Source organism: Oncorhynchus gorbuscha, linkage group LG05, assembly GCF_021184085.1.
Source record: "Oncorhynchus gorbuscha isolate QuinsamMale2020 ecotype Even-year linkage group LG05, OgorEven_v1.0, whole genome shotgun sequence".
In the NCBI taxonomy this organism is placed as follows: domain Eukaryota; kingdom Metazoa; phylum Chordata; class Actinopteri; order Salmoniformes; family Salmonidae; genus Oncorhynchus; species Oncorhynchus gorbuscha.
This window is the reverse complement of record NC_060177.1, coordinates 42,862,594-42,886,040: the sequence shown is the minus strand read 5'-3', so window position 1 is coordinate 42,886,040 and position 23,447 is coordinate 42,862,594. Positions and strand designations below refer to the sequence as shown.

At 43.4% G+C, this 23,447-nt stretch overlaps 1 protein-coding gene across 1 annotated transcript in view; it reads left to right on the top strand.

Annotated features, from left to right (window-relative positions):
* The window catches only part of LOC124035945 (MAM domain-containing glycosylphosphatidylinositol anchor protein 1-like), a 447,455-nt gene that overhangs the window by 116,644 nt on the left and 307,364 nt on the right, over positions 1-23,447 (top strand). The window lies entirely within an intron of this gene.

Below are 23,447 nucleotides of genomic sequence, written 5' to 3'. Positions count from 1 at the left end.
CTCTCCCTCTCTACACGGCCCTTTAGAAACACAATAGGAGGGTAAATGGTTTTTCTGAAAGTGATGCCTCTTCAACCCCCCCCCCCCAAAACAAAACACATTATTTATTCATGGGTCTGGTCACTGCAACCTTGAGAACAGTGTGTGTCCACGTACGTGCATGCGTGTGTGGTCAGAAGACCGGAGCAGGGTTCGGGAGGGTGTATGGTGGAGTCAAGCAGTATGTAAGAGAGAGAGAGCGAGAGAACAAGGGATGGGGAGAGAAAAAAGCAGTGAGGGAGGGAAGAAGGGCTTGGATTTCCATCCTTGAGGGGTGAGAGGGAAACGATCGATGGAGGGCTGAAATCGAGGAGGATCCGGTGGCAGAGCGAGCTCCAAGAACTGCAAACAAGGTCACTCTGTGACCCTCTGACAAGATCATGGAGGGAAAGGATAGAAAGACAGAGGTTGAGAAAGAGGAAGCAACATTTTTACAACCGCTAAAAAGAGTGCTTATTTAAGAGCAACGTTTCAGAAGCTACCTTTTGGAACGTTGCTTGTTGTCAGTGTAACTATGGTACCTTGACAATATTCGAAGGCAAAGCTCTGTCCCCATTACCGTCCAATTTACCATCGTTTCTGTGTAACTTCCTGGCTCCAGCATATACCTTCTCAGTGCACAGACACAAGAGCTGAGACAGGATGTCTAATTGTGCCAGAGAGGATGGTAAATTACCATCACAAACAGCACAAGTGGTCAAATTACATGAAACTAGCTAGTACTTGAGTTCTACGCCAGGAAATTAGTGTTTGAGTCAGGATATTTGTTTTACATTGATAAATGCAGAGCGACAAAATGTTATATCATACACTGCATTTGAGGAACAATGGGAAAGTAATTCTGCTTTGAAAGTTGATAAACTCGTAACCTCACTATTGAGAAAATGGCCTTTGAATGTTTGGTACCTACTGGAGAGCTCTTCTTTGTCGACACCCATTCAGCATTGTTCACACCCCTTAAGTTTCAGCCCCCACCCAACCTTACCATTTTACTCGCCCTAGCAGAGCTGGTTAGGCTTGTTTCATGTTATCCAGAACGTTGGTGACTAACTGTGCTGCTGGCAACGATTTAATTGCACTTTTTTGCTGACGTTTTCTGACACCGGCCATATTCAACGGGTGTTGAGAGTTCGTAAATTCATTAGTTATTCTGCGCTCTGGTACACTCAGACGGGAGCGCTCTGAAATCGGAGTAGATGGCCAGACTGAATTTACAAACACACCTGAAATGGTTACTTGCATAGTGGGGTCTTTTGGTAAGACATGTAGCTAGCTAGCTAGACAATGAAACATAGTCCCAACTCATGACGTTACTTCCCTTGCATGAATATGCAGGTAGCTAACCCTGAACAGGCAGTTAACTCACTGTTCCTAGGCCGTCATTGAAAATAAGAATTTGTTCTTAACTGGTTACCTAGTAAAATAAAGGTGTAAAAAAATAAAAAAATAAAAAACAAGCTAACATTAGGCTATAACTGGCCAAGCAAATGGCTCTGAGATACAAATAATTAGATAATACACGTACACGAGCCAGCCAACTTTGCTGGCTAACAGTGCACTTTAATTCATGTGAAATGAAACCACTTTGTTAAAATGACAAACTAATAATATCTGAAAATGTAGCTATCTAGACTATCTCACCAGTATACATCATGAATGGATCTTTTGTCTTTTGAATGCCATGTTTTTCCTTGGAGAAAACACCTGTTTTCATCTCTCTCCTTAGCTATCAGTCGAATTCCACTGATTTCAAAACTCGGTCCTCCGTAAAGTGGAGAACACTTAAGCAGTTTAACTATGCTATAAAAAAATTGACCTTAGGCAGGATTACCTAGACATGCTGACATACTAATGTAGAATTAAAAACAATTCAAAGTTAGTTTTCCAGGCAAGTACCTATCTAGCCACCTTTATAGCTAGCTACACCCTGGACCAGAGCTAGTGAGGAATAGAGCTAGTGTGGACTAAAGCTAGCTACTATCCACGCCCTGGACCAGAGCTATACTAGAGCGGACTAGAGATATCTAGCTACATCAAGGAACAGAGCTAGTGCTGACCAGAGCTAGCTAGCTACGCCCTGTACCAGTGTGGCTAGCTACTCGTGGACCCGAAATAGTGTGGACTAAAGCTGCTCCCTATGCACTGGAGTGGAGCTACTAGTAACTAATATGTTCCTCATACATAGTCTGAATAGAAGAGTAATAATTTAGAAAAAAAATCCATTCTTAATTTTTGGGTCACATCCGACATTCAAAAAGACCAGTGTTTAATATAAATGTATTAACCAATGGCAAAGAGACAAAAATACAGCAAATATACAAAACAAAAAACTTGTTGTGGACCAATTTACCTGATTGAGATTAAATACATGCAGCAGTGACTGAATGCATAGCAATTACATGAATGGCAACTGACAAGCTCCTCTGCTACACAAACACTTGGGGAAGAGTGAAGTTAGAGAGCTTGCAATATGGAAGCCATAGATGTGAGGAAGCTACAAACACAGATACCCTGTTAAAATTCTGTAACAAAAATGTAACCACATGTAACATATTGATTTGATTTAGGATACACATCAAAGTTACATCTTTATTACATAAACCGATCAGAATTCTGAAGAATGCCGAAGTCATGTTGGAAATTTTCTGGGGTGTGATGTAATATGGAGGACACGGCAAGCCAGCCTCTTTCCTATAATGTAAAACTCCAATTTTTTTACTTCAAATGTATAACTTCAAATTAAACCAAATCCTTTGCACTGATGACTAGTGATTTCAATTAAAATGTCTGGCAATTTTCAATCAAATACTTTGAATTTATTGTTACAAATCAAGTTGCTTGTCAACTAGCCTGCTAACGTTAGCCCTACTAGCTTGCTAACATTAGCCCTACCAGCCTGCTAACATTTTGTTAGCAGTGCATGAGTCAGCCAGTTGCTATCAACATCTAGCTTACAGCTACATTAAAGTTAACCAATATTTTGAAAACGCCATCTAAACAATTATCAAAGAATGTAGTTATCTTACCCAGCAATCTAGCCAGCCAGCTAACATTAGCTATTTATCCAACTAGCTATTAGCCTAGCCAACCACCGCGGTTGTGGTCGGCATGCTGGAGCCCAACTACTGGAGAATACAACTAACTAAACACAACCGCAGACTTACAGATTGATGGCTGGGGCCCATCCCAGAACTTTTAAAGAGTACACGCTGAGTTAGCTACCAAAGTGATGGGGAGGCGGGCAGTTTGGGAGGGAGAATGTGGCACTACTTCACAGAGAACATTCCAAAAAATGTGGAAAACATAGAGAACAGACAAGTACTACCCAATCAGATCAAGCAGGTTCGATCCCAGGCTGTGTTACAGCAACTTCTTGTGGTAGGATGTGTTACAGCAACTTCTTGTGGTGGGCCAAGCTCCTGCAAGCTGACTTCGGTTGTCAGTCGAATGGCGTTTCCTTCGACACACGTATGGCTCACTTCCAAGTTTAGCAAGCAGTGTGATAAGAAGTAGACGACCAGGCGGGTCATGTTTCGGAAGATGCACGTCTCGACCTTCTCCTCTCCTGAGCCCATTGAGGGGTTGCAGAGATCAGACAAGGTCGTAACGAGCAATGGGAGAAAATGGGGTAAAAACTACAAAGTACAAGATCAAGCAGGTATGATTTTCTTTCGTTTTGAGCCCATGGCAAGAAGGCACAAGAGCATGCCATGGTAATGGGTTCTAGCCGTAAAGTCTAAAGAGCATGCTGCATGGCTGCACGTGCCGCATCTGCTCCTTGTTTACATCCCACTTCTTCATAATTGGTGGATTGTAACTAAAAACAAGAGAAGCGTCTGGACATGAGAACATAAACAGAGACAATAAAGCCTGACAGGAAATTACAACAGAGTGGGATATATATACATATATATGGGGGAGTAATCAGCAAAGTGATAAGGTCCAGGTATGCCTAATGATGAGGTGCAGGTGTGCGTAATGAATGGTTGCCAGGTTTATGTAAAGATGGGTTGCCCGGAGTCGTGGTTAGTAGACAGGTGACCTCAAGCACCAGAGAGGGGGAGTGGGAGTAGATGGCCCTGATGGCAAGGAGTAGGCCAGTCCGGATGGCAGAGGTGGAATTCTCAGGTGATGTTGGGATCTAGAATGTCCTCAAACGGAACCCAACACCGCTCCTCTGGACTGTACCCCTCCCAGTCTACCAGGTACTGAAGCCAACCCCCATGACATCTGGAGTCCAGAAGGGATCTGACAGCATAGGCTGGACCTCCCTCGATGTCCAGATGAGGCAGAGGGTTGTCGTCGGGGATGGCCAGGAGACCAGGAACCACCGGCCGAGGAGAAAATCATGAAAAGGTAAGATCTGGTAGTTAATGAGAAGCTGTAACCTATAAGCCACCTCGTTGACCCTCGGACACCCTTGAAGGGCACCACAAACCAGGGTCTCAGCTTCTCACAGGGAAGGCAGAATGGGATGTTACAGAATGGGATGTTACTGGTGGACGCAATCACCAGGATGGAACAAGGGTGCCTCGATCCTCCTGCACCTTCTGGCGACAGACGGCACATGCAGGAGCCTCATGTGAGCGTCACTCCAAACTTCCTCTGTGGACCGGAACCATTCGTCCACCGCAGGGGCTTCGGTCTGGCTCGGAGTCCATGACGCCAGGGCTGGCTGATAACCCAGGACACACTGTCGTTCCCATAGCAACGATTAAAACATTCCCAAACCAGAAACCGTGGATTGATGGCAGCATTCGCGTGAAACTGAAAGCGCGAACCACTGCTTTTAATCAGGGCAAGTTGACTGGAAACATGACCGAATACAAACAGTGTAACTATTCCCTCCGCAAGGCAATCAAACAAGCTAAGCGTCAGTATAAGAGACAAAGTAGAATCTCAATTCAACGGCTCAGACACAAGAGGTATGTGGCAGGGTCTACAGTCAATCACGGATTACAAAAAGAAAACCAGCACCGTCACGGACCAGGATGTCTAGCTCCCAGGCAGACTAAATAACTTTTTTGCCCGCTTTGAGGACAATACAGTGCCACTGACACTGCCCGCAACTAAAACATGCGGACTCCCCTTCACTGCAGCCGACGTGAGGAAAACATTTAAACGTGTCAACCCTCGCAAGGCTGCAGGCCCAGACGGCATCCCCAGCCGCGCCCTCAGAGCATGCGCAGACCAGCTGGCTGGTGTGTTTACGGACATATTCAATCAATCCCTATCCCAGTCTGTTGTTCCCACATGCTTCAAGAGGGCCACCATTGTTCCTGTTCCCAAGAAAGCTAAGGTAGCTGAGCTAAACAACTACCGCCCCGTAGCACTCACTTCCGTCATCATGAAGTGCTTTGAGAGACTAGTCAAGGACCATATCACCTCCACCCTACCTGACACCCTAGACCCACTCCAATTTCCTTACCGCTCAAATAGGTCCACAGACGATGCAATCTCTACCCCGCTGCACACTGCCCCAACCCATCTGGACAAGAGGAATACCTATGTGAGAATGCTGTTCATCAACTACAGCTCGGCATTTAACACCATAGTGCCCTCCAAGCTCATCATCAAGCTCGAGATCCTGGGTCTCGACCCCGCCCTGTGCAACTGGGTACTGGACTTACTGACGGGCCGCCCCTAGGTGGTGAGGGTAGGCAACAACATCTCCACCCCTCCGATCCTCAACACTGGGGCCCCACAACGGTGCGTTCTGAGCCCTCTCCTGTACTCCCTGTTCACCCACGACTGCCTGGCCACGCTCGGCTCCAACTCAATCATCAAGTTTGCGGACGACACAACAGTGGTAGGCTTGATTACCAACAACGACGAGACGGTCTACAGGGAGGAGGTGAGGCCCCACGGAGTGTGGTGTCAGTAAAATAACCTCACACTCAACGTCAACAAAACTAAGGAGATGATTGTGGACTTCAGGAAACAGCAGAGGGAACAACCTCAGGAGGCTGAAGAAATTAGGCTTGTCACCAAAAGCACTCACAAACTTCTACAGATGCACAATCGAGAGCATCCTGTTGGGCTGTATCACCACCTGGTACGGCAACCGCTCCGCCCACAACCGTAAGGCTCTCCAGAGGGTAGTGAGGTCTGCACAACGCATCACCGGGGCAAACTACCTGCCCTCCAGGACACTTACACCACCCGATGTCACAGGAAGGCCATAAAGATCATCAAGGACAACAACCACCCGAGCCACTGCCTGTTCACCCCGCTATCATCCAGAAGGCGAGGTCAGTACAGGTGCATCAAAGCTGGGACCGAGAGACTGAAAAACAGCTTCTATCTCAAGGCCATCAGACTGTTAAACAGCCACCACTTACATTGAGTGGCTGATGCCAACACACTGACTCAACTCCAGCCACTTTAATAATGGGAATTGATGGGAAATGATATAAAATATATCACTAGCCACTTCAAACAATGCTACCTAATATAATGTTTACATACCCTACATTATTCATCTCATATGTATATGTATATACTGTACTCTATATCATCTACTGCATCCTTATGTAATACATGTATGTATCACTAGCCACTTTAACTATGCCACTTTGTTTACATACTCATCTCATATGTATATACTGCACTCAATACCATCTACTGTATCTTGCCTATGCCGCTCTGTACCATCACTCATTCATATATCTTATGTACATATTCTTTATCCCCTTACACTTGTGTCTATAACGTAGTAGTTTTGGAATTGTTAGCTAGATTACTTGTTGGTTATTACTGCATTGTCGGACCTAGAAGCACAAGCATTTCGCTACACTCGCACTAACATCTGCTAACCATGTGTATGTGACAAATAACATTTGATTTGATTTGATTTGAGTACGCCCAGTGGAGGTGTGACATAATGAATTCTGGGCATATTCTGCCCAAGGAAGGAGTCGGGGCCCACTCCCCTTGCCAGTCCTGGCAGTGACTCCTCAGGAACCCCCCCAGCTCATTCTCCACCTGCCCTTTGGATTGAGGCTGACCGTGACCCCCAGTTTCTCCACGAAAGCCCCCATACCCGTGAAGTGAATTGGGGGCCATGGTCGGAGACGGCGTCCTCCGGAAGGCCAAAGTGCCGGAAGACTTGCTGGAACATTGCCTCAGCAACCTGGAGAGTGGTAAGGAGACCAGAGAGGGGACCAAACCGGCATGATTTTGAAAATCTGTCCACAACCAACAGAATGGTGGTGAAACAGTCAGAGGGGAGATCGGTAACAAAGTCAATGGACAAATGAGACCAGGGATGCTAAGGCACGGGAAGGGCAAGGTGCTTCCCTGCTGGAGCGTGCGGGGGGCGTTTGTTTGGGCATATACTGAACATGAGTTGATATAGTGAGTCATATCTTGCACCAATGTGGGCCACCAGTATTTCTCAGAGATGGAGTGAATAGTGTGAGTAATACCTGGGTGTCCAGTGGTGAGGGATGTGGGCACCCAGGTCAACAGCCTATCCCTTACCCCTGAGGGGACATAGATGGATTCAGGAGGGCAGGTAGAGGGCGTGGGTTCCCTCTACAGAGCCTGGTGGATGTCCACATCTACATCACAAAACACAGTAAGGGAGGGATAGGCTGGAGACTGGTGGGCACTATCTGGACTCTCAACAGACGTGGAACCACAAGGTGAGGGAAAGCAGGTCCTCCGGCATCCTGGTGCCCAGGCAGTGATTCACATCCTCGACGAGGAGATAGTGGGGTTATGACGCTGAAGCCACGGGAGGCAGAGGATGACTGTGCATGGGTGCAGTGATGATGAGAAAGGGAATGCTTTCCTGGTCCATAGGTCCCACAGTGAGGGTGAGTGGTGCTGTGATGTGTGTGACATTTCCGGAATCCCAGTGGTCGATCAGCAATCGCTTGAACCGGGAAATGGAGAGGTGAGCGGCTATGAGGGGATGTTCAGTTAGGAGGCAAGGACCTGGTCAATGAAATTCCCCACGGCACCGGAGTCAACTAGAGCAGTAGATACAACATTTGATGGACAGCCAGCTAGTGATATGGACACCAGAAAGGGTTTTGTACAAAATGAGGATGGTGGAATACTCACGCCAAACCCAGGAGAAGGATTATCACGGGACGGTCCATCTGCTCTTGTGGATCATGGGTTGGGACATATCGGACACTGCTCACTCCTCTCGGGCAACAACAAGATGTTGAAGAATGCGGAGGACCTCATCCATAGCCATCCCCAGTTGAGCCAGCTGGTCGTAGTGTTGGCAAAGTACAGTTGAAGTCGGAAGTTTACATACTCCTTAGCCAAACACATTTAAACTCATTTTTTCACAATTCCTGACATTTTAATCATAGTAAAAATTCCTTGTCTTAGGTCAGTTAGTTTCACCACTTTATTTTAAGAATAAAATGAAATGTCAAGTGAAATGTCAGAATAAAGTACTGAATGATTTATTCCAGCTTTTATTTCTTTCATCACATTCCCAGTGGGTCAGAAGTTTACATACACTCAATTAGTATTTGGTAGCATTGCCTTTAAAAAAATGTAAAACTTGGGTATTTTTTTATGAATTTGTAAAAATGTCAAAAAACAGAATTCCGCTTTGACATTATGGGGTATAACGTGTAGGCCAGTGACAAAACAATCTAATTTGATCCATTTTAAATTCATGCTGTAACAACAAAATGTGGAAAAAGTGAAGAGGTTTGGACACTTTCTGAAGGCACCTCCCCCCTGTGAGCATCAAAGCCTGAAAGAGAGGCACATTGGTCTGAAGTAACTCCAGACTGAAGCAAATCATCACAGAGTGATTCTCAAATGCAAAAGGCAGACATGAATTCGCAGTATTTTACTTCTATGCTATTTAACCTAAAACCTTTGCAAATTTCTTCAAAAATATTGATATGCTCTGTTTGGCTTAAACGGAATTTAATAGAACAACATATTTTGTTAATGTTTAAAGCCTAAGATGATAAGCAGATCCAACTTTCAAAATTAGTCCCTAACTAGCTAGCTGTTTAGCTTTGTAGGACACCCACAAACTTGTTTTTAGACATATTAACCAGCTAGCTAGCACATTTATAATAATAATAATAATAATAATAATTCCTGTGAAACTGACGAATGATCTATAAGTTACGCCAAGTCAATTAATCAATCAAATGTATAAAGTCTTTTTACATCAGCTGATGTCACAAAGTTCTGTCCAGAAACCCAGCCTAAAACAGCAAGCAGGCAGACATGATGTCTTCTACATTTGCATTTGCATTGCGATGTGCAGAATGCAAACAGTGTTGCATTGAAAACTGACAACAAACTTCAGGGGTGACTTTCTCTGAACAGCTGATCAGGGATACCGCCTCTATAACTGGCTTTACTGAGCTCAATTTGGAGAGCTGATACACAAGTTATAATTTTTTTGAGCTTATAATATCCTCTTTTCCTAAATTTAGAGAGATCAAAATGTATTTCGGGGTCAAATAAAAAAATAATGATGGTGCAAATCACAGTTGAGAATCACTCTGTGATGGTTTGCTTTGGTCTGGAGTTACATCTGACCAGCATGCCTCTCTTGCCTGTCTGCTGTTTGGTTTTCACTAGATAGCGTATAGCTCGTAGCTTGTGGTCTACGCTAGTTTTGGTCTTCACTAGTGCTGGTCCAGGGCATAGCTAGCTAGTAGCTGGTACTAGCTAACTATGTAATTCCACCACCCGTGCAGTTAGAGGATGGTACATTACTGCCAGTCTGTCACCATTTAGACATCCTGTCTAAGTATGTCTCATACCAGCTTGTGACACAACATTTACGAATGCATTTTATCTCATTCAGAACTATTTTAATGGTGTTAAGAATCAACAAAAATGCAGGATAGAGACTTGAAAGCAATCACTATACCAATTTGCTTTGAAAGCAGGTCCCTAGCAACTCAACAAGCACCAGATGCTACTAATTGCCAATCAGCCTCTACGTCTGTTTGCAAAACTTTAACTACTTGCCTTGAACACAGTTCCTCAACAAGCATCAGCTGCAACTCATTGCTAATAAGCCTCCACACCTGTCCTCACTTCCCTTGATCACCACTGCCACTCATCTTAAACCGGACCTAATTAACATGACTGTTTTAAGCAGTGCATGTCGCGTAGCATGACACTGTGCGTTTCTAGTCAGATCAAGGTTAGCATCCCAACTTCTGTCTAGTATCTTTTAGGTTCTTCCAAGGATTTCTTGGGTATACTGCCATCACCACAGCAGCCTAACTACCATGGAATGACGGTGATGTCTACCTGAAATAACAAGCCAAACTCTATAGAGTCCACCCCCTGGATCATTCATCTGTAGCCCTCAGCTTCATGAGATCCATTCTTATTCCCCTCCCGAATCCTCATTCTTACATCCGTTCCATTTCCGCAATAATTATTCTAAACCCATTTCAATGCTGCTGCTTAATCTCGTGAATTCGGACTATGTAAGAAAATGTAACGGATTACTTTTGAATAATATAGCACTGTTAATGAAATACTTTTACTGTTATCAATGACTGTATTATTTGAGACTACTAGTAGAAACTAATAGTAGTTCTAATTTACATGGTAACAGTGGCACAGAATTTTCTTTAGAATACAGTGCCCATTCCCCATAAGTACACTGAAAGTATACAGGAACTTACAGACACTATTGTGAAAGAATTAAGAAAGTAATGCTAATTTACATTAACGGGAACAGACCTTTTGCTTTATAATATAGTGTAGGTACACAAAGTATACGGGAAGTTACAACAAACTCTGGTGAAGGAAGAAAGTAATTGTAAATTGCATGGTAACAGGGGTCCGAGCTTTGCCTTAGAATACAGTGTCAAGGCACCATAGATGCACTGAAACTACGGTAAAACTACACATGAAGTAACAGGTATGCGTGTAAGATTTACTTAGGTGAAATGCTGAAATATGCTGAAATAACTTTGTAATAACAGAAAAGCAATTAAATAATATGGAAACGAGACAGCAGTGAAAAGGTAACTTCCCAGCTACAAGCAACGACCCAAAACTTACGTGTTCAGGTTGGCTAACATATAAACTCTTTTTCCCTTTTTCAGGACCCTGTCTTTCAAATATATATATTTTTTAAAATCCAAGTAACTTCACAGATCATCATTGTAAAGGGTTTGAACACTGTTTCCCATGCTTGTTCAATGAACCATAAACAATTAATGAACATGCACCTGTGGAACAGTCATTAAGACACTAACAAATTGCAAAAATCACTGAAGTTGGAGACTTATCTCTCTCACCAACTTTAAACATCTGCTATCTGAGCAGCTAACCGATCGCTGCAGCTGTACATAGTCCATCGGTAAATAGCCCACCCAATTCACCTACCTCATCCCCATACAGTTTTTATTTATTTACTTTTCTGCTCTTTTGCACACCAGTATCTCTACCTGCACATGACCATCTGATAATTTATCACTCCAGTGTTCATTTGCAAATTGTAATTATTCGCCTACATCCTCATGCCTTTCGCACACAATGTATATAGACTCTTTTTTTCCACTTTTTTTCAACTATGTTATTGACTTGTTTATTGTTTACTCCATGTGTAACTCTGTGTTGTCTGTTCACACTGCTATGCTTCATCTTGGCCAGGTCGCAGTTGTAAATGAGAACTTGTTCTCAACTAGCCTACCTGGTAAAATAAAGGTGAAATAAAATAATAAAAAATAAAAAAACAGCTTACAAAAGGTAGGCAATTAAGGTCACAGTCATGAAAACTTAGGACACTACACAGGCATTCTACTGACTCTGGAAAAACACCAAAAGAAATATGCCCAGGGTCCCTGCTCATCTGCGTGAACGTGCCTTAGGCATGCTGCAAGGAGTCATGAGGACTGCAGATGTGACCAGTGCAATAAATTGCAATGTCCGTACTGTGAGACGCCTAAGACAGCGCGACAGGGAGACAGAACGGACAGCTGATCGTCCTCACATTGGCAGACCATGTGTAACAACACCTGCACAATCCCTTCATCAGTGCTCAGACTGTCCTCAATAGGCTGAGAGAGGCTGGACTGACGGCTTGCAGGCCTGTTGTAAGGCAGGTCCTCACCAGACATCACCGGCAACAACGACTTATATGGGCACAAACTCCCTGTCACTGGACCAGACAGGACTTGCAAAAAATGCTCTTCACTGATGAGTCGTGGTTTTGTCTCAACAGGGGGGATGGTCAGATATGCGTTTATCGCCGAAGGAATGAGCGTTACACGAGGCCTGTAATCTGGAGCGGGATTGATTTGGAGGTGGAGGGTCCGTCTTGGTCTGGGGCGGTGTCACAGCATCATCCGACTGAGCTTGTTGTCATTGCAGGCAATCTCAATGCTGTGTGTTACAGGGAAGACATCCTCCTCCCTCATGTGGTACACTTCCTGCAGGCTCATCCTGACATGACCCTCCAAGCATGACAATGCCACCAGCAATACTGCTCGTTCTGTGCTTGATTTCCTGCAAGACAGGAATTCTGCCATGGCCAGTGAAGAGCCTGCATCTCAATCTCATTGAGCACGTCTGGGACCTGTTGGATCGGAGGGTGAGGGCTTGGGCCATTCCCCCCAGAAATGTCCGGGAACTTGCAGGTGCCTTGGTGAACGAGTGGGTTAACATCTCACAGCAATACTTGGTAGATTTGGTGCAGTCCATGAGGAGGAGATGCACTGCAGTACTTAATGCAGCTAGTGGCCACATCAGATACTGACTGTTACTTTTGATTTTGACCCCCCTTTGTTCAGGGACACATTATTCCATTTCTGTTAGTCACATGTCTGTGGAACTTGTTCAGTTTATGTCTCAGTTGTTGAATCGTGTTATGTTCATACAAATATTTACACATGTTAAGTTTCCTGAAAATGAACTCAGTTAACAGTGAGAGGACATTTCTTTTTTTTGCTGAGTTTAGTTTAAGTATATGGTTTCTTAAACATGCTTTCTGCAAAAGTTCAGTGCATAATAAGTATAGCCTCTATTATTGATAGTTCCTCATTAAATAATTAAGTTGTTCCTATGTAACAACCAGGAACATTTGTCAATCTATGTATATGTATCAGTTGCTAGTTATTAAAGGGGTAAATACTGCGCTCTTACCTAGTAATTACAGTATTGTTTCCCTGTTTCTACGTATATTCTGAACGTTACCCTCTTTTTTCAGCACTGTAACTAAATGTGCTAGCGTTTTTTCTTTAAAGGGACATTTTTAACATGCACGCTTCGCTCTCTTTTGCGCTTGTCACATCATTTTGCCGACCTGAACCCTACTGTGCTGGCTGATGTCTTTACATTTTTGTATTGTCGTTTCCAGCACAGATATAGCAACTATTGTGGATGTGGCCAACGCATTATAGTCGATGACCAAAATGAATAAACTAATAGGACTTTTAGGGTTGTTTTTGTTAGTTGTGCTGAGAATAAAAAGCATCATTGTATAAGATGGCGTTTTCTTCCTTTCATTACCGACATGACAACTCCCCGTTGCACACAAATGACTCCTTGGTGAGTTTATGCCGTCGATGCTTCGGTCAAGTCGACCCTTCTTGAGCCATTTCACTTCCTCAAGCAATGCCTTTGATTTATAATAATTACCATAAAATGTAAACTATTTTACTGACTTACAGTTCATATAAGGAAATCAGTCAATTGAAATTAATTCATGATGCCCTAATCTATGGATTTCATATGACTGGGCAGGGGTGTGCCTTGGGGGTGTATAGGCCCACCCACTTGGAAGCCAGGCCCAACCAATCAGAATTAGTCCCCTACCACCACAGTTACACGTGGTTGTGAGGCCGGTTGGACGTACCGAAAATTAACATTACATTCTCTGGCAACTGCTCTGGTGGACATTCCTGCAGTCAGCATGCCAATTGCACACACCCTCAACACTTGAGGCATCTGTGTCGTTGTGTGACAAAACTGCACATTTTAAAGCGGCCTTTTATTGTCCCCAGCACAAGGTGCACCTGCGTAATGATCATGTTGTTTAATCAGCTTCTTGATATGGCACACCTATCAGGTGGATGGTTAGTCCTGGCAAAGGAGAAATGTTCATTAACAGGGATGTAAACAAATTTGTGCACAAAATTTGAGAGAAATAAGCTTTTTGTACATATGGAGCATTTTTAGAATGTTTATTTTCAGCTCATTAAACATCGGACCGACACTTTACATGATGCATTTATATTTTTGTTCGGTGTATGTGTTTTCCATTGCACTCCCGCTTCCAAAATCTTATAGTATATTTAATATGAATATTTAATTGCTTTCAAACTTTTATCTCTTTCCGTGCCAGAGGGTTTCACTTTCAGCTGATTTTGGCAGACTGTGTACAGAATGTGTTCAGTGAATTCAGGGTTGATCTAGGGTTGAGAATCTGAGAAAATGTGACTCATCTTAACTAAATGTCCAGCATGTTAATTGGCCAAGGGGGAGTGTGTCAAATCAAAAGAAAATGTTTTGTTACATGCTTCGTAACAGTGAAATGCTTACTTATGGGTCCTTTTCAATAATGCAGAGTTAAAGATAACATTAAATACAAATTAGATGTAACGACAGGAATGTAAGGAAAGTAATCGGAAACAAGACAGCAATGGAAAGGTAACTTCCCAGCTACAAGCAACGATCCAAAATGTACGTTTTTAGATTGGCCCACATACAGCATAAGTATAATGTATTTTCTGAAACAAACTCTTTCTACAAAAGTTCAAAGTACATTATTAATAAGTATAGCCTCTATTATTGATGTATATAGAGAGAAAACAGACAGAGAGAATGAAAGTGAAAGAGCAGCATGTGTGTGTGTGAAAGAGTAAACAGACAGAAGGAGACAAATGAAGGTACAGAGCAGTGTTTTCATCAAGACGTGTGTCTCTTTTCTTTCCCTTGCCCTGATCTGTCTGCTCAGCCAGGTCACCCGTGACGCAAGTCAGTGTTCCACGTCCAGGATGACATTGAAAGCGGCCATTAGGGGCAACAGTGAGTGCTGTTACCTTTAAGTAGGTTTCGGTTTTGCTAGGGTGCTGTGGACAGGGATGGCAGATGGGCATAAGGAACTGTCTCTGATTCCAATGGTTGTAAGTTAGAAAGTTGTTTTGAATGTGTTTGTTTTAAGCCTATGCCAAACCTTAACCCTAAACTTAACCTTAAACACCTTGAAATTTGACATTTGGAACAACTTTGAAATGTGATGTTTGAGAAACATGGATGAACTTCTAATTCTGACGTGAGATGGTGAGAGCTGGTTGGTCTGCTACCCTGGTAACTGGGCAATCAGCTGGCCTTCCCACAAGAGCGGCACAGTATGATCCAAAATAACAGCCTGTGCCCAGCAATGCAGTGATACATAGACAACTACACACAAACGTGCATGTGTGCACACCACACACACACAAGAAACATATTTCAGGAGTCACCCCAATTATTATTCAGTAGAGCCTTCAACAGCCAGCTCTTCTTATCCTATACAATTATCCCAAAATGCTTTAATGTTGAAATATGTCTCCACAGGCTTTGATGCTTAACTATATACCTTTCGTACGCATTCACTTATTAATGCTGTGTTCAAAAGATGTGTATTCAGCGATGAATACAGAATTGTTATGTAGTGTGTTGAGAGAAGTAAGCATAGTTTTGAAGAGAATCGAAGTCATGTATTAAATAGCAAATGACAGATGCTAGATTGAGGAAATCCCTCATCACAAATCAACTGCTGGCACTAAAGAGCTTTCAAATGTGATATAAAGTTGTCAATCACTTCATTTAATTCGGAAACCTGTTTCACCCCAATGTTACACATATACTATGTTTTGAAGACTGGGAGATTGACGTGACACGTTTGTTGAGAGTGTCAGAATAGAGTAGAATATAATATAACTTTATGAGTCAAAAAGATGGGCAGACAGATGGGCACACTGGCAGATTGACAGACACGCAGGCAGACAGATTGACAGAAAGGAAGGCAGGTAGATAAGCAGATAGGCGAACAGATGGGCAGCAGGCAGACAGACGGACAGACAAATGGACACAGTCAGATGGACGGACGGACCAGACAGAGACATACAGAACAAAAGGCCTTTCAGTCAATTATTTTGATACTGTACATGACAGACCCACACTTCCCAGCATGCTCAGGTAACCGTATACCCCATACACCCAATCACCCCACTCCCATCATCATCTCCCGTTTCCACCCCTCCTTTTCTTGGCCGGTTCATATACTGTTCTCTCAGCTTTCTGGACACAGATCCACAGTCAGGCCTGGCATCACCCATTCGGGTCCCGTTTCCCAATTCTGCCACGCTTGAACTAAATCCCTTCGCTCGCCGCTACAACCCATCACGTCTAACAGCGACAAACTATTGAAACAGTTGAAACGGACATAGGTTTATTGACTTGGACATATTCTGTAGCCCGCTAGTGTTGTGAGTCATCTTATGCAAAGCAAATCTTTGTACCATCATGTCATATTTAAGTAGTTTGTCATTGTTGTATGCACAGTAAATCAAAGTAAAAGGGAAGCAAAGGACAGTTGTGTGGTGTGTGTGTGTGTATGTGTGTATGTGTGTATGTGTGTGTGTGTGTGTGTGTGTATGTGTGTGTGTGTATGTGTGTATGTGTGTATGTGTGTGTGTGTGTGTGTGTGTATGTTCAGATATGCTGTTACCATCTTTTCATAAAGTTTGTGGATGGACTGACTAAAACTGACAGTTTTGCCTGGTCAACATCCAAGCAGGAAACCAATCTAGTATAAGATTAAGACATATTTTTCCCCATCTTTTGAGCATAGGAGTCCATTATAAATCATATGGACTATTACTTTAACCGTTGCTGTGTCAACGGCACCATTCTAGTGGAAGTTTGATATGTGTAAGGGGATCTCGAAGGACCTTGGTCAGCGGAGGGTATAGGATGTCAATGAGCCAACATGTATCGACCAGATGTATTGATCCAATATATTGCTGTGATGCCTTGTCTGTCATTCCTTTATCTGACTGGGAATACATAACTCTCTTTGCCTTAGCTTCCCCCTATCCTCTCTCTCTCTACTCCATCATTTTTCACACCATCCCATAACTGCCACTTCCAGCTAAATGACACGATTCAAGTCGACGATCCTGGAGACAACGTTTATTACTTAATGCCAATTGTTCTCCGTGTTTAATCTCCAAGTGATCCTTTCCCTCCTCTCTTTCCCAGTGAGGGAGAATAATGAAAATGGTTATTGCCACAGTAAGTTTATTTTAAGCTCAGCAGCGTTTTATTATTTTTATTAGCAAGCGTTTGAAAAAACATGCTTCGTCAGGGATCTCTCTCCGGGCGTTGGTTGAGATCCGTGTATTGTCTCCTCCCTCCTTCCCTCCCTCTCTCTCATTCCTCTTTCTTTAGTCACACAGCAACGTGTGTGGGATTGTGCCGTGCCAATTAGTCACTCCAAATACTCTTCCAACAATAGACGGATTATGATCGGCCCATTTTGAAAGAGCATAATGGAGTTGCGCACTGAGGCGTAGCTCAGTGTGTTCACACTGTCAATTGTGTTTGAGAACAAATCCAGTGAAGAATGGACTTCACTTGATTCTATACCCCAGCCATTTTGTCATTTTGAAGCTTGTAGTTTAGCTTCTTTCCCGACCACATTACACAAGTTAATCTTATCAATAGTGAACATTCATTGAAGCACAATTAAATGAACAGTATCAAGTAGGCTGCCTTATAAAAGTAAACATATTAAGCCTAGGCCTGAACTAGACTTTCTATGTTGAACATGCTTTTTAGACCAGGACAAGGTTTAGTACCCGGTAAACCAGCACAAAATGTCAGTGTACTATAGTGGTAACAATTTAGTTGCATACGGTACATTAACAGTAACAAGTGAGAAGCCTTAAACCCAATACAATTGTTGATAGATAGGCTAAGGGCTCGAATCAATCCATATCGCCGAAGTTCAGTGCTATAGTGCAATTGAATTTTAAGGCAATGCTCAATCGGAAACTACATTTAAATGTCAAGCACGCTATAGCGCTGAACTTTGGCGATACAAATTTAATCGAGCCCTACGGCTCAGTATTGTTTTAGGCCGGGTCTGTGTAGTGTACAGACCAGGGGTTGGTGTCAAATCCATTCACAGGAGGTGGATGGGACTCTGCGGGAAACCATTTCAAACACTTAACCTGAGAACTGGAGTGTGTGTGTGTGACTGCCTGTGTGTGAAAGAGTCTGTGAGCTTGTGTGCGGGACAAGTCAAACACTTAACCCAGACACCGACGTGTTGTCTGCCAGTTGTTGACAGATGTTAACCTTCCTCGCCTCTCACAGGTATCTCTTCATCACTCACTATCCATCCATATCTCACCACTCCCACTCTTTCCCTCCAAACACCCCCAAGAAGACTCCTTTTCCCCCTCATTCACCCCCCACTTTTCTTTTTCTGTCGCACGGATCGAAGCGCAACTTGTTTTTCCCTCTGTGTTTGTCCTCTGCCTCGGCGCTGCGGCAATGATCCACAACAAACATGCATAATGAGCACCTGCACTCGGCGGGTCAATACAGTTTAACCAATCTTATCCACAGATAAACCGGTGTTATGCAGTAGAGGGGTCTCGGATAGCGGGAGAGGGGGTTCGGATAGCGGTAATGGTAGCATTATCTATGTGGGCACTATGGCAGAGGGATGGATATTTGGATGGAGCAGTTGAAAGGTTTTGTAGTACTGCAAAACTTAATAGTGGAAGACACAGATTAAGCGTAACCCTGGACTAAAAAGCACTTTCAAAGGACAATGTCAATTGAGCATGCTTTTAAATCCAGGACTAGGGTCAATCTGTGACAGGGAAACCGAGCCTACAAGTACAGGGCGCTATGCTATTGCTAGGTGCCTTTCAGGGACTTAATGTCCGCTACGATTGATAGAGCTGGCTTAAACTAACGGATTAAATAAACTAAACAGACAATAGTTGACATGTAGAACCCAAATTACGTCTATATTGTATTCAGAGAAATTCTACTTTCGGTTTGAGTTTAGAATCGTGGGGCTCCACAGGCTGGTTTCCTAGACAAGCTTAATGGAGATTTTCCATTGAAATAGCTTTTAAATCTAGGACTAGGCTTTGTTTGTGTCCTGGATGCCAGTCCCATATATCCATATTTTGTTATTGGCCAAGAGGTGTGACTGAGTGGACACAGACTAAGTGTTTTGTGTGAGAATTTTCACTTTAGGACCAATGGAAAAGTCTACAAATGGGCGAAAGGCATGAAGAGATTAATTGAAGTGACGCCTGTCTCAAGACCTGCTGTGCAGCGCTCTGTAGCACTGAGGGGATTGGGAGCAGAGCAGCAGAATAAGGATTTCCATATTTGATGGACTAATAAAGTACTATTATTCTGTGAAGAACTCCCCCTCAATACACAAGTACCATTGAATCACGTTCACATCCGAACCCCAGTGTCCCGAATCCCCTGTTGAATCCAACCCTGCAGTCTTACGTTCTCTAGGGCTTATTGTCTCTTCTGTATGCAGTACCCCTAAGAAAATAAAACAAGTATTTGGTGAATGAACTGAGTTTCATTCATTTCTTACTTTAGTTCTTCAAATAACTCACAGGAAAGCTGGGAGGGGGTCTGTGATGAAAATCCACTTTCTGTTGAACTGCGAGACTCGTTGAATCTCCCTACTCTGGCAATAAAGGAAGGGAATAGAGGAAGATACTGTACGCTGGTGTGCCATCGCTCCTCCACAGGGAACTCTGGAAAAAGAAAAGCTGGTGAGGAGAAAGAGGGTGATGATTTCCCATGACTAATGTCAGAGAGAGAAAGACTGCTGCTCTGCTCTGGCGTTTATCTACTTCCAGTGTATTTCTCTTTCTCCTCTCTCTTCCAATTCCTCCTTTTCTCTCTTGCTCTCTCCCAATCTCTCTCTGCAACTTCCAATGTGTTCCTCTGCTCCTTTTTCCCCTCACTTTCTCTCTCACATCCAGCATTCCCGTCCATCCCCAGTTTCAACTGCACTCTGCTAACCGGGTTCACTCACTCACTCACTCACTCACTCACTCACTCACTCACTCACTCACTCACTCACTCACTCACTCACTCACTCACTCACTCACTCACTCAAGCTTGATTATTTCACACAGGGGTGAAGTTTTCCCTATGTACAAATCTAGGATAAGCTTCCCTCCCCCAACCTTGAACATTAGTGGGAAAAATGCTGAACTGACCCAAGATCAGCGTCAACGCAATAACAACACCTCTTTGTTTGTTCCTTAAGAGGTTCTTTGAAATCTGACACAAAGTTGCTGGATAACATTCAAATCAAATTTTATTTGTCACGTGATCCTCAACACAGTGGCCCCTCAAGGGTGCGTGCTCAGTCCCCTCCTGTACTCCCTGTTTCACTCATGACTGCATGGCCAAGCACGACTCCAACACCATCATTAAGTTTGCCAAAGACACAATAGTGGTAGGCCTGATCACCGACAACCATGAGACAGCCTATAGTGAGGAGGTCAGAGACCTGGCAGTGTGGTGCCAGGATAACAACCTCTCCCTCAACGTTATCAAGACAAAGAAGATGATTGTGGACTAAAGAAAAAGGAGGACCGAGCACGCCCCCATTCTCATCGACTGGGCTGTAGTGGAGCAGGTTGACAGCTTCAAGTTCCTTGGTGTCCACATCACCAACAAACTATTATGGTCCAAACACAACTATTGCCCCTCAAGAGACTGAAAAGATTTTGCATGTGTCCTCAGTTCTTCAAAAGGTTCTACAGCTGCACTATCGAGAGCATCCTGACTGGTTACATCACCGCCTGGAATGGCAACTGCTCGGCCTCCGACCGCTAGTCACTACAGAGTGCTAATGGCCCAGTACATCACTGGGGCCAAGCTTCCTGACATCCAGGACCTCTATACCAGGCTATACCAGTGTCCAAGGAAGGCCCTAAAAATTGTCAAAGACTCCAGCCGCCCTAGTCATAGACTGTTCTCTCTGCTACCGCACAGCAAGCGGTACCGGAGCACCAAGTCTAAACAGCTTCTACCACCAATTCATAAGACGCCTGAACATCTAATCAAATGGCTACCCAGACTATGTGCATTGCCCCCCTTTTACGCCACTGCTAATCTGTTATTATCTGCACCTTTTACCTCGACTAACCGGTGGCCCCGCTCATTGACTCTATACCGGTACCCCCGTATTTAGTCTCGCTATTGTTTTTTTACTGCTGCTCTTTAACTACTTATTACTTTTATTTCTTATTTGTATTTTTAGAACTGCATTGTTAGTTAGGGGCTTGTAAGTAAACATTTCACTGTCATTTCACTGTCAATTTGATTATCCGTGTCGTTCAGCTGTTAATGTCTCGTTGGTAGGATAGTCTTGATCGGAGCTCATCCATTTAGTTATCCAATGATTGCACCTTGGCTAATTGGACTGATGGTAGAGGTGGGTTACCCACTCACCGTCGGATTCTTACAAGGCACCCCGACCTGCATCTCAGTTTCTTCTTTTTGTAAATGACGGGGATATGGGCCTTGTCCGGTGTCTATAGTAAATCTTTTGCGTCTGACTCGTTAAAGATAAAAATCTTTGTCCAGTACGAGGTGAGTAATCGCTGTCCTGATAAACAGAAGCTTTTTTCGGTCATCAGATGAGGTGAAAAAACAGACAATAGCATCATTGGTTAGGAGCACGTAAAACGGCAGCCATCTCCTACAGGGCCATCTCTACAGTCTGTAACCCAAATGGCACTCCTGTTGACCAGGAGTGCATTATAATTGTATTTAGTCAACCAGGTCAAGGTTATACCATCGTTCCATGGTAGACAGATCGACTCGTCTTTATCATTGGTTCATCAGGTATACACACACATAAAGAGCACAGCCACACACACGCACTCAGTCACTAACCATCGACAGTACACACACATACACAAACCATTTAGTCAGTAATTATTGACAACAGGTTCCCACACCTAATTCCTAACCTTCCCCTCCTTGTCCGATCAATGAGAAACAGCTGTCTCCATATGCGCAGACAAACAAACCTGAATAAACAACGAGTGTTTAAAAGCGCCCAGCTAATCCTATAATCCCAAGTGTGCGTTGTAATTTACACATCCCAAATGGTACCCTATGCCCTATTTAGTGCACTAATAGTGCACTATTAGTGCACTATATATACCATATGGTATCCCATAGGGCTCTGGTCAAAAGGCATGCACTAAATAGGGAATAGGGTGCCATTTGGGATGCTACAGCCTACACATCCCCTGTTCCTCAGTCTAGTGCTATGCTATTATATCCCAGCTCACACTGTTATCAGGAATGAACTCTCTGATAGTAGGAGGATGAAGTTAGTTGTCCTGTAGAGGTTGATATGAAAGTGTTTAATCAGGCTTTAATTGTTTAATTGATTAGTTTGTTTAATTGACATTGATCTTTGTGATAGTGTTTAGAAAAGATCAACGTATAGAGGTGGTGGGTTTTTATAGGCTCTTGATTGTCGTTTTTTACTCAAAAGCGCTTGGTTTTTAGCATGAAAAGCAGTTATCTGCTTTTTCACAAGATGAAAATAATGAAAGTGAATAACAAACTGAACAAAGTGCAGAATGGATAATACAGTGAAGTATGCCAATTTTAAAATAACCTCTGTGTCTATACTCTTAGAATAAAGGGTTCTCCGGGAGTCCCCATAGCAGAACCCTTTTTGGTTCCAGGTAGAGCCTTCTTTGGCAAGGGTTCTTCATAGAGCCCAAAATGGTTCTTATACCTGGATCCAAAAAGGGTTCTTCAAAGGGTTCTCCTATGAGGACATCCAAAGTACCCTTATAGGTTCAAGATGTATTAAGGTAATATCTCCATTTCTATCTTTGTCTGGAGAAAGCACCCTAGGCCGAAAAGTGGACTGCTATGTCCACCAGAGCACCGTACACTTTTACCCCCATCTCCCAGATATCAATACCTTCAAAGCGCTTCTCGTTTCAGTAATTTTTTTGTGAAGCATATAATATATACAATTAAACAGTGACGGGATTTTGTTTTATACAGAAGAAAATAAACATAGGGTGAATAAACAAAATAAGTACATCAAAAATGTTTTGCAGAGAAAAGGAAAAATCCCCTGACAGACAACCAAAATAACAAAAATATTCCTACCCAACATCACCGTAAAGAGGCACCCCTGGCAAGCTCCCCCCTCCCTCTCAGGCACTCCACATGTCCCCCGCAGCTGCCTCCACCCAGCCCCCCACATTCCTCCCACTCAACTCCAATTGCTCATGGATAAAAAAAATGCACGTGGTTCAATTTTATTCAGCTAATATATCCTAAAGGTAGTGGAGGAAGGGTTGCCAATTCTTTTCAAATTTGGTAATTTGGGAGAAGCACTGTAGAAA